Source organism: Pan troglodytes, chromosome 4, assembly GCF_028858775.2.
Source record: "Pan troglodytes isolate AG18354 chromosome 4, NHGRI_mPanTro3-v2.0_pri, whole genome shotgun sequence".
Classification (NCBI taxonomy): Eukaryota; Metazoa; Chordata; class Mammalia; order Primates; family Hominidae; genus Pan; species Pan troglodytes.
The window spans coordinates 83,777,882-83,797,897 of record NC_072402.2 but is presented as its reverse complement, the minus strand read 5'-3'; the positions used below and the strand labels follow the sequence as shown (position 1 = coordinate 83,797,897).

The window sequence follows — 20,016 nt, the reverse complement described above, 5'->3', positions numbered from 1 at the left end:
CTATTAGCTTTGACCTTGGGTCCTAATTTTTCAGATTTTTGTGGAGAGGATGGTGATAGTATACTTATGTTATTACTATATGAAATAAATGAATATACATTCTACTAGTAATAATAGCTATAACACTCACTGCTTCAGTCAAGCCCTTTAAATAAATATATATTTAAATATATATATATATATTTTTAGAGACTGAATTTACCAATTTCAGTCTCTGTTAGCACTCATTGTTCTAATTAAGGAATAATTAGTATATAAAGAATAATCCAAATAATAATAGCTAATATCTAGAAAGCACTCATCTACGAGAACTAAAAATAATAATCCGAGTCCCAATACCCCACTTCGGGTTTTCTGTTTAAAATGACATTCTCCTGGTAGCACAAGCCAGGAAACTTCTGCGAGACCTAGTGCTCCACTCTGGTTCTTGGTAGCCAGGTCCAGGCACTTCAATTAACTTCCAGAAGATGGCAGACCCTCCAGGAATGCCAGAGCAAGAAACTGATGTCTGACAACAGAGTGAGAGTTCAAAGATTCTTTGTAGCAGACACTGTGAATGAAGAACTTGAGGTTGCTAAGAGACTAAAAGCAAAATAAATTGTTTTAATTAAAAGCCCAGATCTTAGCTGGAGGAAGAGGAAAGGGTGTCTTCAATTGTGGTTTGAAAGGAGGTGTTCACTTAACAAAAGAACCTAAAGTTGTGGGACAGCTGGCTAAACAGGTGATTGGGTATGTTTGGGGCAAAAAACCAAACTCTAAAAGAAGATGTGAAAGTTAACAAGCTGATGGTTACTGAAACCTTGGACATTTCCAGAAAAACTTACCTGGTGATTCTGATGGACAGGTCCTGCAATGGCCCCATGCTGGTGGGCAGGCCCCAGGGAGCACTGACCTTGAAGAGGTTGCTGCTGCAAATTCAGAATTTATTTTTAAGGAACAAATTTTTCAAGGGATAAAGGACAGCCAAGTTCAGAGTTCAGCAGATGTCAGAAAATCTAGGCTTCCTTGGGTCTTTGAAAATCCAGGTTGCAGATCAAATTAAGAAACTGTATAATCTCTTCCTAAAAACTGATGCTACTCAGGTGATAGTGAATCCTTTTGGTGAAACTTGAGAAAGACAAGTTGTCTGTTTTAATGCCAAGGTAAACTTTCATGACAATGCAGAATTCTGACAACAGGACCTATCTGCTATGGATGACAAATCGGAGAATGAGCCTGATATGGTTTGGTTCTGTGACTTCACTCGAACCTTATCTCAAATTGTAATGCCCACGTGTCAAGGAAGGGACTCAGTGGGAGGTGATTAGATCATGGGGGTGGTTGCCGCATGCTGTTCTTGTGATAGTGAGTCAGTTCTCACGAGATCTGATGGTTTAAAAGTGTGGCACTTTCCCCTTCTTTCTCGCCTGCCACCGTATAAAAAATGCCTTGCTTCCCCTTCACCTACTGACATGATTGTAAGTTTCCTGAGGCCTTCCCAGCCATGGAGAACTATAAGTCAATTAAACCTCTTTCCTTTATAAATTACCGAGGTAATATACAGCAGTGTGAAAATGCACAAATACAGAGCTCATTGAATATGAAGTTGCCAGACATGATATATAATACATACGACTGGATGGGAACATTACCTGCTTTGTGAATGGTGCTGGATTAGCCATGGCTACTTGTGATACCATTTTTCTTAGTAGTGGGAAGCCAGTCAACTTCTTGGAATCGTGGAGGTGTTGTAAAGTAAGCTCAAGTGTATCAAGCATTCACATTGCTCACAGTTGATCCTAAGGTTGAAGCCATCCTTGTCAATATTTTTGGTGGTATCGTCCACTGTGCTATCATTGCCAATGGGATCACCAAAGCCTTCCAGGCATTAGAATTGAAGGTGCTCTGGAATGAACCAATGTTCAAGGGCCCAGAACATACTCAACAATAGTCTAACAGTGGACTCCCCATTATATCAGCCCAAGAAGGCTGCGGCCAGCATGGCCAATAAGTGATGTCTTTGTCCTGATCAGTTGAAGAAATAAAGCCATTTTTTCCATAAAGAAATGGATTTCTCTCATCAGTGTGAAGGAAATTATCTCATTGGGAAATGAAGGAGAAAAGTATGAGCAAGAATCACTATCTGAAAAATCTGTTTTTTTGAGACAGAGTCTCGCTCTGTTGCCCAGGCTGGAGTGCAGTCACGTGATCTTGGCTCACTGCAACCTCTGCCTCCCAAATTCAAACAATTCTCCTGTCTCAGCCTCCTAACTAGCTGGCTCTACAGGCACATGCCAACACACCTGGTGAATTTTTGTATTTTTAAAGTAGAGATGGACTTTCACCATATCGGTCAGGTTGGTCTAGAACGTCTGACCTCGTGATCCACCTGCCTCAGCCTCCCAAAGTGGTGGGATTACAGGTGTGAGCCACTGCACCTGGCCTGTCTGAAAAATCTTAAACCTGTATTTTCTAGAATAAGATATCTAGACAGTCTAAATCTGATTTTACTTATAGTCTTTATAAAAATAACATCCTGCATTCTCATACTTTTCTGTTATGGTAAGCCTGCTCAATAGGCAGTGTTTTGCTGACTTTGGGGAGCAGTATATATAGGCAAATATTGTGTGCATATTCAGAATTTGAAATCAGGTCCTGGTTCACTTACAAGAATTTTGGTGGACATCTAATTCTACATAATAAAAACAAAAATCACAGGCCACAAAAAAATGCAGACAAGATTACATTTAATGTATAAACTACCAAAAAGGCACAGCTAAGACATCCAAACGAAAAGCTATTATACACTACAGCAGCTTTTACAAGTTTCTAATTCCAACACATGTTTGTAAAATCTGTGAGTATTCCAAAGTATATTTTACCGTGGAATGTCTCCATTAATATACCATATGTGTATTTCATCATTTTCCTTAATATTGAATATACTGTTTAGCTCACACTAAAAAGAAAGCCAGGAGACTTATTTGTGATTTTAGAGTAGGAGTTTCCATTTTAGTATCAAAACTGAAGAGTGCTGATTCTTATGGAAATCTCTATAATTAAGTCATTTCACGGTGAGACAATGCTAAAGATCAAATTGTGTTGAATATCAGAATCTTCTCTCCTCTCTCATCTCCCACCCCACACCACCCCTGTCCCCCAGAATCTACCAGCTTGTGGTAGAAAGATGGGAACATGTAATCCAAGGAAATGTGACTTCTTTTCCATGATGTCCATTTTACTTGTGGGAAAAAAATTGAGATAAGGTTTCTGTTCAACTTTTGGAAAATGTTTGTCTGTATACATATTTAAATGAAATTCCGTTTGTAAACTCTATAATAAAAATACTAATCCAAATACTAATAGCTAATATAGATATTAACTATTTTTTTAGATTATTACAAATATTATCAGTTTTCCTCTGTAAATATACTTGAGAGTCAGAAAGAAGGCAGAGTAAAACTGCAGTAGGTGCTGTATTTGCACATTTCTTTCCCCTTTGGGAATAAATTATCTTTTTTTTTCCCTTCCATAATTCTGCCTCATTACTTTGCTCTGAGTAATATTTTTCTTAGGTAATTGGTTTCTTAGTCGGGGAGGAAGGTACTATTCCGTTGGCTAAAAGGAGGCTTAGAACATACCTTTTAAAAAGTCCTTTTGCTTTGATAAATATTGACTCTAAATATATTGCATGTTGATTATTATGGATCCAAAACAGTATAGGATAACATTATGATTTAAATCCTCATTTTAACAAATCTAATCATCTTCCAATGTCAAACAAAATAAATTAAAAAGTGAAAATAAAGCCATCAGCGTACAAATTATTAGAAATATGGTGGTACTCTATCAATGCCATCTGGAAAAATTGTTTATGTGAAATGATATTTTTCCCTATTGGTGAGAGATTTTAGAAGTACACCCTATCAGCCACTTGTTATGGATGGAAAAATCATCTGTGGCAAAGATGTACATAACTCCATGTTTTAGTTAGATAATCATGGGCGAAAAAGAAAAAAAAGAGAATATAAGATGCAAGGAGCTCTGGGAAGTAGGCAGTGTGAGAAGATTTTACTGACCGTTTATGGCCACCAGAGGTCATGTAGAATGGCATGTTACGGGTACATCCATTTCCATTACCATGGTTACTCTGGTAATTGGACAACTGTGCATGTTCTACAGGAGAAAAGAAAGAAAAGAAGGTCGACTTCCTATATAGCAGTAACTATAAGAAATTTGAATTGTTTATTCAACAAAATCCTCATAGTAATTTTTCTTTTTTTTTTTTTATTTTTTTGGGGACAAGCGTCTCACTCTGTCGCCCAGGCTGAAGTGCAGTGGAACGGCTCAATCTCAGTTCACTGCAGCCTCTGTCTCTCAGGTTCAAGTGATTCTACTGCCTCAGCCTCCCCAGTAGCTGAGATTACAGGCCTGCACAACCATGTCCAGCTAATTTTTTTTAATTTTTAGTAGAGACAGGGGTTTCACCATGTTGGCCAGGCTGGTCTCGAACTCCTGACCTCAAGTGATCTGCACGTCTTGGCCTCCCAAAGTGCTGGGATTATAGGCGTGAGTCACTGCACACAGCCTTCACAATAATCTTATGAAAGCATAACCAACTGATTAAAAGCTTGGCCTCTGAACATCACTGCCTTGTTTTAGTCCCTGACTTCATTGTTTTGCTGTGTTAATTTGGGAAATTTACTTAACCTCCCTGGGATAGTCTCCTCACCCACTTAGTGAGGATACATTTAATAGCTTTTAGATAAATTATTGATGATTTTATAATTCTTTATCTCAATTCCAAAATCCAAACAAATCTGAACACTAAATCCTTTATCTACAATTCCAAGCAAACCTGAAACAAATAAGCCTCAAACTCAAGAACCTTTCACAACTCACTTGGCAGCAAAATGAGACATAATCTGAATTCATTTGGTGGCAAGACCTGACCTGAATTAACATGAGACGCTTTAGAATCTTAATTTATGCCACTTAGTGTGACAATCTATGTTTCACTGAAGAAATATTAGTATAATTGCTAGTATTTGTTCCAAGTTTAAAGACACAGAAATGAATTAAATCACTTATGCTAATTTCCAAGGATTGAGATTTATTTAAAATAGTCTTTCCTCTTAGAAATTCATAAAAATTTATGTAATTTAAGCATTATTCAAAAATGAAATGTGGAATAAAATTACCATAGAGGCTATGGTTGGTTTGGAAAGTAGTATGTGAAACTAAATGGCATTAATGTTGCTTGATTTTATTTACTTTGTTGTTCTTATTTACTTATGTACTTATTTTTATTAAGTAATAAATTAAAACATGTGTACTTAATGTGTATGTGTGTGAGTGTGTGTGTGTGTAGTTTAATGTTAATTTTCCTGAGTGTGTTTGTGTGTGTATTTATTTATGTGTTTGGTCATTTTTATATTTGGAAAGTGAACAGGCTACATTTAAGGAGATAAATCTGTAGAAGATGTATCAAGGAAATTCTAATTCAGAGATTTAATGTGATAAATATTAAAAGATGTACAATTTCAATTTACCTATTTTTGTACATTATATTAAACTATCTATTATTAATTATTTTCCCACAATGTAGTGTTTTATGTGTTTTTGACACAAGGCTTTCTTTTTCATAAAATAACTTATTTGACTGAATAAGAACATTCAATTTAATGAGTTTTCACACTGCATTTAATAGGATATTAGAGGTCTAAGTGAAGGTTTTTTAAAAAACATAACAATTTGTATTTTTCTACTAAAAAATAAACGTATGACATTATTTTGTTGATATTTTCATTATGACACTGCTTTGTCTGGTTACTAGGTACTAGTTTCTTTGCAAATCACATGTATGGAGCTAAAGCCAGGTAAATGGCTTAAAACCACCTGCGTTTTTATGTGAGAAAATTATTGACATATTAAAATAGAAATCCTTAATTCCAACAGTAGTGCAATATAAACATTTTGTATCCAAATGCTTCCATCATGAAAAGTTCCCCATACTGAAATAGAAGTATTATTTTTAATTTAATACAGATAACTGGATTTTGGATACCTTCTTTAATTTTAGATTTATTCTTTGTCTCCAACTTCCAGTGTTTCCGCATCACTCCCTATCAGAAAATATGTCTCAGGATTTTTTGCAATCGATTTTTTATTTATACAGCACCGTTAAAATATGTATGTACACTTTTGAAAACTTTTAAAACAAAATATTGTTCTTATATTTTTGTTGATTTTTTAAATAAGCTGTCAAATGATTTTGAATTTTAGAATGTGCTAATGAAATAATTAACTATTCCCAGAATCGTAATATCAAGTGGTGGTTTTGTTTTTGAATGGGATATACAAATATATATGTCATGAATTCTGCACAAAATAGGTAATAAATGTATAAATCCAGATGTTAATTCAATAGAAAAATAGCAAGAATACAATGTAATGTATTGTACCATGTAATGTATAATGTAATGTAATATAAAGTATCCACTGCCTCATTCTAATTTCAGACTTTTAACCGTAGTTTCTAAGTACTGGTAATATCTTTATGAGACTAGTATTTTAGTGTAAACACAATGTAATAAAAATATTGTTTTGTGATATTTATCTTCAATTCATACTAAATGTAAGGTGGTTTCCTGCTTTGTTTTCTTTACATTTCAGTAGTAATTAAGCCTGAAGAGTCTGCTAGTATTCCTCTTAAAATAAGATGAATATTAAGTCCCTAATTGATTTTAAAAAAAAGCTTCAAAGAAAAGCATTAATTGAGTAAACCTTTTTAAAACATTTATTCAGAAAAAAAGAAGAACTCAATATTTATAGTACAAAATTCCACACAGATTTAAAAAGAAATTTTCTTAGGCCAGAAGTTTGAGGTCATTTAATTTTGCCAAGGTCTGGAATTTTCTCAAACATACTTGAAACTAACTCGGATAAGTTTGAGTGTCCATCAAATTTTTACAAGAGACATGAGTTGAAATTACCTGTCATAATAATGGGTATTTATCAAAATGAATTTGGATAGCTTCTTTAATTTTAGATTTATTCTTTGTCTCCAACTTCCAGTGTTTTTGCATCACTCCCTATCAGATTTCTCTCACTTCTATTTTTGAGAGCATATAGTTTTGTCATCGTCTAAAGTGAGAGTATTATTAGTCTCCTTAGAATATTTTTTCCTCTGAAAAATTGTGACATTTAAAAAAAATTACCAGATTTCAATATCTCTCTAATAATAGGAATTCTAAAATAGGAACTAGGAATTGCAATACCTATTCTCTTGATGTGCTGGATATTTTCTTTTTGCCCTTCCAGACCTCCTCTTTATCCTTTTTCATCCAGCCTGTGACCTGAGCCTCAAGATGAGTCAAGATGTCATTAAGCTTTCTGCTTTCTTATTCTCACTAAATTCAGTCCACCACAAGAACCAAGAGGAGACCAGAAATGGGAAGACAGTGAAGCCAGGACAGTAATACTAGGACTTTTCCCTACCTTTTGCCATGAGTTATCCATGTCCCTCTATGGGAGGTGATATTGCTTGTGAGATAGCCTCTTCAGGTTATGTGACCACTCCCTTTATCTCCCGCTGCTCCCTGGTATTGCAAAGGCTAAGTACTTTGCTGCTCTGTGTCAGTTTTCCCTTTCCTTATGCACAACTTTGGAAATGGTCCATTTATCCAACTTTCTTTTAGCAATTACCCCACTTACATATGCAAACTTTTCCAGATGAAACTTTACTATTGCAACTACTTAAGCTGTGATGGATTGTTGAAAACAAAGCTACAAAACCAGCTACAAAAACAAGCTAAGTTCATATCCACAAGAGTTAATCTTACATTCCAAACTAAAAATATTTAAAAATATATACATAATCTTAATATTTTAGGTTGAGAAATAATTCCAGGCTATAAATATAAATCTTCAAAAGTAGATCTAGCTTTGTTTTCTTTCAGAGCAAGTTGCTCTGTCTTAGCATGTGTGTTGAATATTCTGTTTTGCCCCCCCAAATCTAATCACATTTCTTTATCTTTCTGTGTGTCCTGTGCCTGATGTTGTCGCAGTGTTCCATTTGAGTTCTCTTGCTCTCTGCTTCTAGCTGATGTTGGTCAATGGCTAACATCAACAGCTGATAAGAAAGAAGTAAAAAGATACATAGGGATATTTATTCTGGATGCTCCTTCCCTGTAATTTTTCAGTCCTAAGGAGGGTTAAAAGTTTCCCAGTATTGCGAGATGCTGGATGCTTCAGCACCCTTTGATGTTTCCCTTAGCCCTACCCACACTTTAGTAACCATCTTTTCCATAAATGCTATTCAGTTACCAGTTGGTGTTTGCCATCACTTTCCTCCCAGGATTTTGAACAAGTTAGCATCTGATTCATTTACAAATTGATTTTTTAAAAATATGATGTTTGCATCATAAAATAATGTAGTGGTTTTCCTTTTATATGGTATGGGAGTAGAAATTTTTAAACTTATAAAATGGACACTTTTTGTATTCCACAGTCATAAAAACAATCTAAAAATTTTATTTTTACCCCCAAATTGCCTTAAATCTAAAATGCAACACACAATATTTCAAAAACAACAATTAAAAAATAAGCCAACATGAACACAAACAGAGGATTCCTATCAAGGGAGTTGAGAGCTAGGATGATTGTATGTCCAGATGTTTCATTTTACACAGTATCAAGACTAAATTCACAACAGTTTCCCTGTTCACTGTAGAATATATGGTCACTGTAGTCATATTACAGTATTATTTTAATATATTAGAAAACATGATATATATTGTGTATTATTTAGATCATTTTTAGGCTAAGGTAATTGCTGAAGTCACAAGTTGGATTCATTTTTCTTTCAAAGCTATCAAGAAAGTTGTTTTAGATTACATATAAGTTCTCCCCCAACATGGGTGAGTCTGTAATTCAGGGTGAATGATCTGCAAAGATATAAGGCAATATACTTATTATGTTAATTTTCTTTTTTTGAAAAACAATTATGTACCCTTTCGTGGCATGCAATAAATTATAATGAATGCTAAAGTTTATTTCAAAAAGATGTAGATTTTAATGAAAAATGGATGTGTCTGCAATAAAACTTCTGAGGGTACACTAAATTTGGCATATGTTTAATAAATATGATAATATTGGGTTTGATATGATTCTAATTTAAAATATCAAATGATTTAAAAACCTAGACCAGCTTAAAAAATTATCACAAACTTCAACACTCCTATATATGAACCTTTAACTTATATTTTATATAAACCCAAAAAATAAAAATTAAAAAGCACCCTACCTATATAAATGTTTGTCAGTTTCTTCTCCCCTTTTAGAGATGATTTGTTAGTCATCCTGCTTAGAGAAATATTTTGAATTTCCAGCAATTATTTTAGTAGCCTTTGGGAATCTAAAGTGATTGGAGGAGATTCAGCATTCCTGGTGTAATTTAAGAATAATTGTGACAAGTACCCTTTGACACATTATTTTTAGTAAATGCCTTAAAATGTTTGAAGGGTGTCAAAATATATCAATCTTTTCAAATATAAAACTCTGTCAAAGACTAAGAAGGTAACAATTAAGGTGATGTAGTTCTTGAAGTTATATAACAAATGGCTTTCACATGTTCATTTTTAAAATCAGTAGGAGTGTATCTTCAGATGCAATTCATTAATACATTCTTAAAATTAAATGCCACCATTGTCCTATGTGAAAAAGATATTCCATTTCATTTCTTGTAAGTTTTTTTCTCCCCCTCACTTTAGATGCATGAAATTAGTAATGACTTTTATAATGCATTAAAAAGCTTTGGTCTTTAGAAAGAACCATATCCATTCAGTAAAATAGTTCAAAATTAGATGAAAGCATCTAATTTCATTCTTCATATGGATAAGTGTGCTGGTTTTCTATTTTTTGCTTCTAAGCTCCAAATTTATTCTTTTTACCTACTCTGTTAAAAAGAAAAGTGCCTTTTTTTTTTCTTTGCCAGCTGACAATGAAACTGTGTCAGTGGAGGGTGCTAGTGAGATATTAAAGCCTATTTAAAAAAGAAAAAGAACTCTGCTTCCTGGTTCTGATGTACTCACTTGGCAAGTTCCTGAGGCATATATGTCTTCCTCCCACACGTGGTTCCTGCTATTCCCACAGCTTATCCAGGGGACTCGGCTCCTGCAACACATTGTGGCCATCAGTACCCAGTGGCCACCAGCTCCCCTTGGCATCCAAGTTTGGGCAATTTTGTAGCAGAGCACCTCCAGAGAAGTTTCTCATGAACAGCCTTCCCTGGCATACTTGAGGGCAGACTTCCAGCCAGCTCCATTAACATGGTACCACAGCAACTTCTTTGCCATCCAAGAGCCACAGGCACATCATCGATCTTATCCTCAGAGACATAGCTTTTCCTTGGAATAGTGGTTGCTTCTCATATCTGCTGTTCCTATATTCTTCACAGTTCGCATTACCTCTTAAGAAGCAATTCCCGCATTACTTAAATCTTCTATGTTAAAAACTGTGTAATTTTCCTGTTCAAATTACTGTGAGGCTTCTGTTTTTCCCTTGGGCGCAGACTGAGTCAATAAGTAATTTGGCAGCACGATTCATTAATTGTCATTTATTCCTACACTTATTTGAATGCTTATTTATACTAAAAGATCTGGGAAAGAATGTTCATCGTAGCCCTATTCATAAATATCCAGACAAACAAAAAGGAAACAACACAAATGTCTATCAAGTTAGAATGAATAAGTGAATTTCATGCCAATTACAATGTCACATGTTATAAAGGACAGTTTACCAGTTGTTTTCCCAGCAATTGAATAATACTCTGTCTCTCTTGAAGGAGGGCAATGTGTCTTGAAATGTATAGATAGTAGGCGAGGTTAGTTATAACTTCGACACACACTCTGACAAATAGATCTTGGCCGTTGACCTAGGTATATCCAACCATTTGCCTACATGAGAGTCTGTGAATGTTGAGATAATAATGAAAAGTCTTGTCATTTAGAATTTATTCCAAAAGCGTCCTGAAAATCTCCAGTAGCAACAGCACTGCATAGGACATCGTAAGCAGCTCATTCAGAGTCTGAGACACATAGGATTCACTGGAGTACCACTGGGTGCTTCCAAATATGGTGACAAAAATCAACCCGCTAAAGGGCTTGTCAAAGGTGAGAGTTATGGTTTATTAAGAAAGGAAATAAATTATAATTACAGGCTTGGAAGTAGTTCCTACACAGGCATTCTAGCTTGTGGACCTAACCTTCATTTTCACATCATTTTTAGAGATTATGGGTAGAGATCACATTAGGGCCTCCATAACAGAGAGGATCAATCAATGTAGCATGAGCACATTTGAATGTTAAAATGGGTAGACAATCAGCACTGTCTCAGCCTCCTCTGAATGCGGTTGAAGCCACATATTCCACGAATTCTGGGCTTTCTACCTCCAATACATGTGTCTCTCCGCTCCTGCTTATCAGATTCAGCACTTCCTACAGCACCAAGAGAGCTAGCCAGGTCCCCTAGTTTTAGTCCTAGAATGCTTGGAATTTAATGTTGCCAGAGTCAATATTCAACTAGTGAGAGGCAAAAAAAAAAAAAAAAAAAAAAAAAAAAAAAAAAAAGCAGAGGCTGGATATTTTAATCTTCTCATCTTTCCTTAGAACATTGCTGAGGTATACAGTTTCTCTGACATTCCTGGGAAGATTGAGCTTCAGTTGCCCACCTCATTAATCCACTCACAAAATTACCCTTTATTGGTAATTCTTCTCTCTGTTACTTTATTCTACTCTCTCACTTATACTTCCTGGATCACTTACCAAAAATATACCTATGCATAGTCTTTGTTTCAGAATTACTTCTGGGTAAAACTAAACTAAGATGACTCTAGTTGTGCTGCAAATATAACAATAAACTTACATTAAATATTAATTTGGGTTCTAAAACTACATACCTATATATTGGTGCATCAACTTCTTTTCAGCACATAGTTTTTTTGCTTTCTTCTTTACAATTTCAATGTCTCATGTCAGACCTCCCCATATTGTGCAAAGTGAAATATTCAAAATCCCATGTAGCCACATTTAGGATTTGTCTCTAACAGGTATAGTTACATCATTATAACATTTCATCTTTTAATATAAAAGTAGTAATTCCTCTTGTTTTGGGGACATAATGTTAAAATTGCTGCTTTTAACTTTTAGTTTATTTTTGAAAAAGGGATCGAAAATCACGTACTAAGACCAGGAACTAATCTCTCAAAAACCGAACAAATTTAAAGGAAAGTCCATTGCTGTCAATAACCATCCCATTAAGAATGCATGAATGGGTAAAATCAAGTTATTAATGATGGTTCTCAATGTAAATATTAGCGTGTTCTAATAATACGTTATTTTGTAATCAGAGACATGATAATAGCTTAATCGGGAGTTTATAGAAATCTAATTTTGATAGAAAATTATATTAAAATTATGAATGAAAACTCTGTTTTGAGTCTATGTATGTACACTGACTATAACTACATAAGACAGATGAGAGTAATTTTTTTTTTCAGAAAACCTAGGGTAACCTGGAATTTATATATAGTTAAATGTAAACAAAATATGTGAAACTGTATTAAGTGACAGACAATTTTAATTATCTTTTAACTATCTAGGAAAAGCAAAGTTCTGGAAATAAATACTTCAACAAATTAATATTGACTACTTTCATTACTGGGACTTTGGAGATTATTTCATTGTAGATGTCTATATTTTCTGAATTTTCTTAATAAACTTCAGAGTATGTAACATGTTTTTTAACAGTTTTAGGGTAGACATCATTAAATAACTATTTAATTTATAAATATGTATTTGACTATCTAGCAACCATTTTTCTCTTCTGCAACTAAAACGCATTCTGTATTAATCTCTGAATGTGGCTCTATTTTTCCATCTTGTATCTCTTATAATATTGGTGTCCAATAACACTTTCTGCAATGATGGAAATATTCTCATTTCTGTTCTGTTCAGAAGAGTGGTTACCAGCCAGTTATCATGAGCCCTTGAAGTGTGGCTGGTGTGACTGAGCACTAAATTTTAAATATTTTAATAAATTGAACTTTAAATTTAAATAACTATAGGTAGCTAGCAGCTACCATATTGGACAGTACGTTTTTCTGTGACTAAAAAACACGTGCAAATAATAACTTTGAATTACAATGAGAATTGAGGTTAGAAAAGTAGAGGTTGATCTGTTATTAAATATGAAAACATCCTGAGCCCAGAAAATACAAAGTCCATTTAACTGACACAATTCAGGTTTCATTATTTTTCTGGTGTATTTCATCAGCAGATTTGAATACTAAGGAATTACTTAATGGCTATTAAATATGCACTGTATGCCTGCGGATTTTACTTTTATGTTTTGTGGTTTGGAAGTGCAAGTGGGGTTTGAATTCACAGTAAAACTTAATGTACCTTTGTGAATGAATGCAGCTGTGTTTCTAATTGAACACATTAAGATATTGAACTATTTTATTGAACTAATAAAAACTCTAATATTAAGTTAAGCAATATGTCATTGTATGCTTAGAGGAACTGAATGAATAGTTTAATTTAATATTGAATACTTTAAAACAAGAACACATGTATTACAATTTAAAATGGTTATTATTGCTGGTTCAAATGAGATAGTAAGTTTTACACCTATGTGAGTAGATTGAATTCTCCAGAAAATGTTCAGCATAAGAGTTTTTCTTTCTATATCTACATCCTGTATAGATATAATTTTTAGTATATATAATATGCAATTTTTGCATATATAATATGTAATTAACTATATAGTTATTTCACTAAGGTATCACTGTAAAATAACATTTCCTATTATATATGCAAGTTACATGGGTGCACCTTATCATATTCATCACAGAAATGAAGGAATTCACTTAGTGGGCAAATATTATTTTTACTCTCCATGATATAGTATTAGGAGAACAGCATACTGAGAATTTTATATTTCTTATTTTTGTAATATTAAGTAAATCACTGTAGCATTCCTGAAAAGTGCTTGGAAAATGTTAATTAATTAGATAATTTTGTGTTAATCTAAGATTTCAAAGGGGATAATGAATTAAATTTTAGTATAAATAATAATCCTATATGTTATATATCTGTATATGTATAAGGAAGGTTTAATTTTAAGAAAAGTATGGAGTATGTATATCTTTGGAATATTATAGTAGTACATTTATTTACTTTATATGCATCAATTTGGTTCCTTTGCTTTAGTGTAATGTTATGCTTCAGGATAAATTAAATTTCTTTAGAAAAGCTAATAAATGAAAAAACCTGGTAACTATGGGTGCTTCTTAGACCTTTAGCAGCATCTACTTCCCAGACACATTTGTCATAAGTGATCAGAATACATTTTTTGATGTTTTACTGCTAACATGTTTCAATCTTCATCCTGCTCTCTTTCCCTTCCACCTCACATCTGGGAAAGCTAAGAAAGCCTGGATGTTCCTTTCTTTGGCACTAGTGGGGGTTCAAACAGTGTAAGTGCCTGCCCATATGGGAATCCCCACTCTGGCCCTATCTTCTGACCATGAGAGAAAACTCCAAACCAGTCCTCTTTCCCTGCTTTCTCAAGCCATTTCTGGAACTGCTTGTGAGCCACCATGCTCTCTCCAGAAAGCCTCTGTTTGTGAGTAATACACCTTTTCATACTCTTAGTGTGTGTGTGTGGCATCATCCACTTCTACAACTCAACCAAATTTTTGAGTTGTGGTATATCCTACACATTAATAGTGGTGGCAACAATCGGCACAATTATCTGGGTAGCTAGTGATAACTACCGCCACTGGTGAGCCTTCTTCCCTTGTTTGGCTTGCCAACTGGCTTGGCTGCCTGCTGGCGAGCCTGCAGTTGGAGCTGTTTCTTGCTGGCAAGCTTGCACTCTGAACTGTGCTACTTTGCGCTGAAAGTATTTTTTGCTGAATTCTACCCAGCCTCTGTTACAGATTTAAAACTCCAAAGTCATAAATTTTGATAACTTCTATTTAGGAACAGAAGGATAGAATTGAATCTCTTCTTACAGTGCCCCTGGGTCATATGTCTTAGCCTGGACCTATTTGTGTATCTTAGATGCAATTTTTCATCTCAATTCCAGCTTAAGCCTTGTCTGACATTAGACTCAGGCGAATGACCCTTACCCTATGACCACTGCTTTTGTGTCTCAACCTGGAGCCGGCTCCATTTAATAGAGAGTTCAGGTGAAAGACTTACACTGTGTGTGATATATGGTCCCATCAGATGGTTGGTTGTGTAGAGAGGAGGCAGAAGAGTCAGTATTTAGATTTCTGAGTTCCACATTCTTAAAAGCAGAAGGATCACTAGAATTCTCTGAAATAAATTTTATTGTTTCTGCTGCTACCTATGTCTCTATCAGAAAAAGATCTTGAGTTTCAGGATTATAAGAAAGCATATATGATACCCCTGTGATGCAGCTAAGAGTTTAATTCAGCCATTTTTATTAGGGAGGTGTTTAACCCTGGTGATATTGATTCCAGCCTATTTGAAGGAAGAAATATAAATATGAGCTGGGTAACAGTAATTATAAAAAGTAAAGAAAATAATAAGAAAATTCTACCTGAATAGAAATCTAAGATTTGCTACAATAATGTATGTAGCTAACTGACAAAAAGGCACAGATCGGCTTTTGTACTTCTAAGACATAGGTTCTAATTTAACTATCATCTGCTGAAATGGGCAACTGAAAAGGCTTCATGGCCTTAATTAACATTGAGGCTCAATTTACATTTGTGCCTCGGGATTCCACTAATTTTAAATAAGGTATCCCTCTAATCTTAGGGGATTATGGAACACAAAATAGGGAGCAAATAGGTATTCCTCACCTTAACTATTATATTGCCTTGCCTAAATGCTTCATGGTTATGGTACCCATTGCCCTAAAATGTTCTTGAGTATGGCTAAAGACACTTTGATCAAATGAGTAATGAATTAAAATTAAAATAAGTCTTTGGCACTTGCAAATTGGCTTGAAAAAAAAATGAGACCCCGTTGTTCTTCCACTACGTTAAAATAGTTAACATGGTGCAATGTAAAGTCAATAAAGGATTGAAATCAATCATAACAGGCCTATTCAGAGAAAGGGTGATTCGTTTCATTACTTCCACATTTATAGCCCAAGCTAGGCTCTTCTTAAACAGTTGATTACCACAAGCTTAACACCACTTAATGCTGTGAACCAACATCCTCTCTCAGATGAAGAAACGAAATATGCTTTTACCTGTGTACCCATGGGATACTTCAGCAGCTTCGATGTTGTACACAGTCTTTACTGCCAGGATCTTAAACATGCCCAACTTTCTCCAGGAGCACAGGTGTAACCTTACTGATAACATCCTCCTCCAGAGGAGATTCATTTGACACGCCCATTCAGTACACAAAGATACTCAAAAAGGAGTTCAAAAAAATAAAATAAAATAAAATGAGGAATTGCCCCATACATAGCACAAAGCCCACTATCCTGTTCAGAGTTCCGAAAATTATTTGGTAAACTGAGGGACACTCCATCCCTGACACTATCAAAAAAACACTATTGACCTTTTCATCACCCACAATGTTAAAACAAGCCAAACATCTTTTAGGCATTCTTTTGTGCTCTGGAGGCAAAATATTTAACATTTACAAATTTTGCTTAAGATTATTTATGTTGTCATTCATCATTACTTGCAAATCAGCCTAGCTTGCAAACAACCCCCTCCAACAAAGGGTGCTAAACATCTGTAAAAATCACAATAAAACAGCCACTCGATTTGTGTCCCCAGAGACTCCTTCACTATAGCGTCTTTATAAACCTTCTCTCATGGTTCCCAGAGGCTTTGTTCTATAAGTTTATCACAATATTTTGTGTATGAGTTTCTTATGCAATAAATTGTACTATCTGGCCTCACAGTATAGGTCATTAGAGAGGCAATTCCTGGTCACATGCTGTACTCTCTTGAAAACAGAGGCCCTTCCAGACCCGAGATCGTTGACCCTTCATACCCAGCTACCTACTCTGCCTTAGGTCATGGAAGAAGCAGCCCAAAAGCTTAGCACAGCTATTGAACTCCCTTGCTATTGAAGCTCTCTTTGCTCAAAGATGGAGCAAAATGTGATCCTTCTTTCACATCTCACCTGCAATAGGAGGTAGCCTCCACTTTCTTTGACAGACATTATTTTGCTGGAGAAGGTCATCCTCAGTCCTCTTGGCTACCTAGGGAGCCCCCTGGGATCAACTGAGTTAATAACAAATGGAGTTACTGTAATGTTCAGATGGCATCTGGAGGAAACCAAATATTTCATCCCAAAATATATTTCTTTGAGTTATGTTGAGATGGCTGTTCTGAGGGCCTGCAAACAATAGTAGCCCTGCAAAACTGTCTTTTGTGGGGGAGATTTGCATCTGTGGAGAAAATAGGCATTATGCAACCAGGCTTTCTCTGAAGGCCCTCCCTTGTCCAGATCTAGGAAAGATTAACTGAAGGTCTGATAGCTTTGAAGACCTAAAAGAAACATTTACCATATTTTCTCCCTGAGGGTTAATACCTGTGAGAGATTTCATCTGCTTTACAAGACCATATTTGCTAGACAGTCATCCTCTTGTCTTCCGACCCACAACCTGTTTTGCTGCCGTAACCTGTATTGTCTTGCTCCAAGGCCCCCATTTTTTTTCTGTAACTCCTGTGCATGTTAATACATTTGTAAGCTTTTTCCTTTTAATCTGCCTTTTGTCAGGTGACTTTTGAAAAAACTTTCAGAAAGCAAAGGGAAGCCTTGGCACCTACACATCGCCATCATCACATGTGATGGAGCTCATGGAGAATTACTGCTTTCCATCCTTTAACTAGGACATCCTAATAAAGATGGGACCCAAGGTCAGCACAATTAAGGTGATTTTTGATAGATGATCAAAAACTAACAGTGGCATATTGATACAGCTATATAATGTACCTATATGTATATATGTCATTGCTAAGCAAAAACAAAATTACAACAAAACAGAAACACAGCAACAAAAATCTCTATTACATGCAGCAACACGAATGACTCAAAAATATGCTGACCAACAGAAAATACACAAAACAATATGTACGTGAAAGCTCATTTTTGTTTTTTAATATGTAATAGCACTATTTTCTGTAGAAAATATTCTCATATGTAGGAAATATATACTTTGCAGTTTCATAATACGTGCAACGTGCAGAAAATATAAAATGGTTCAGCCAAGTAATTAAATAAATGAATAAATAAATGATACACTGATAGATGTAGATGTATAGAGGCAAATATAACACAATAATTAACAATTTTATAACCTATCTACTTTTCTTTTTTTTTTTTTTGAGATGGAGTTTCACTTTTGTTGCCCAGGCTGGAGTGCAATGGCGCGATCTCGGCTCACTGCAACCTCCGCCTCCTGGATTCAGGCGATTCTCCTGCCTCAGCCTTCCTGAGTAGCTGGGATTGCAGGCACGCGCCACCATGCCTGGCTAATTTTGTATTTTTAGTAGAGACGGAGTTTCTCCATGTTGGTCAGGCTGGTCTCGAACTTTCGACCTCAGATGATCCGCCCGCCTCAGCTTCCCAAAGTGCTGGGATTACAGGCGTGAGCCACCACGCCCAGCCTAACCTAACTACTTTTTTAACTTTTCTGACTTTATTAATATTTATAGTACAATTGGAAGGAGTGTAAGAGGAAAAGTTACCAATTTCAATTAATTTGTGAAAGTGAGAACTCAGATAATATAAAAAAACAGTAGATCTGAATAATTTTATATTTAACTATACATTGAATATTTAGAATAAAAAGGCTTTGTTTTTTAAACTTTGGGGTTTTTTTGCTTACTCTTAAATTGTGTAAGTCCATTCAGACAAAGATTTTATATTTATTTATATTTATTTATTTATTTATTTATTTATTTATTTATTTATTTTGAGATGGAGTCTTACTTACTCTGTCGCCCAGGCTGGAGTGTAATGGTACGATCTCGGCTCACTGCAACCTCTGCCTCCTAGGTTCAAGCGATTCTCTTGAAAACTCAACTCTTGAAAATGTCATCACTTTCTTTGTAAATGAAGGGCAAAAAAATAGAAACCGCTTTGGTACTTAACACTATTAAAAGATTTCTAAGCTAGATAACATAGTCCAGAATATATTCATATTATATAGAAATTCAAACAATGTCTTTACCAGGATTTGTACAAACCAAGTGCAATTGTAATTAGAAAACAGAGTGGTCCCATGAGTGGGAGTTGACACTGTAATTTAGTGACCGAAAACCAGAAGTGTCATACCTCCTACAATGCATGGGCCTTTACAGGACAATGAAAGACTCCCTCCCCCAGTACCAGCAACATTCTCATTGAGAAACATCATCTCAGATGCTAGTTCTAAAATGTTTTCTAATGACATATTTTCTAAAATCACTTCCTTGCATTTTACCTTATATACCATCTGGCTCATGTAATACTTTAGTAAAGAAAACATTTAACTAATGAATCTAAAAACGTTAACTGAATAAATCTTAAGCACAAGATTCTTGAGTTTTGTAATATACAGCCTTCGGAATTACATAAGTACTTTCTATTAATCTTATTCAATTTGGAAAGGCACAGATATTCTCAAGATTTCAAAGCTGTTTATGTCAAAACAGTGATAAATGTTTGCAGATTTTTCTCAGTAGAATCAAACAGTTTTGCAAATGTTTTGCTTTTAAAATAGCGTAAAACTTTGACTTCATTTTTTCACAAATTTCCCGCTCATAATTCTTTTCTTTGTAAATATTTATATGAAGTAGTCGGGATATAAACCTTGAAAGCTGAAAAAAAATGTAGATTATCTGTGGAAGGAAAAAAAATTTTGCTGGAATCACTGCTAGTGGTTGGCAATGTGAGAATGAAAATATTCAATGGTTTATATCTGGTGCGGTTGTAAATGTGAAAACTTTGCAAATAGATTTGAACTAAGTAAATGGCATATACAGAG

At 34.9% G+C, this 20,016-nt stretch overlaps 1 protein-coding gene and 1 pseudogene across 4 annotated transcripts in view; both read left to right on the top strand.

Annotated features, from left to right (window-relative positions):
• LOC129143984 (uncharacterized) overlaps nt 1–20,016 on the top strand; it is a 320,066-nt gene that overhangs the window by 191,368 nt on the left and 108,682 nt on the right. The gene's annotated exons all lie outside the window — the stretch shown is intronic.
• On the top strand, nt 363–1,930 carry LOC100614126 (succinate--CoA ligase [GDP-forming] subunit beta, mitochondrial-like; annotated as a pseudogene).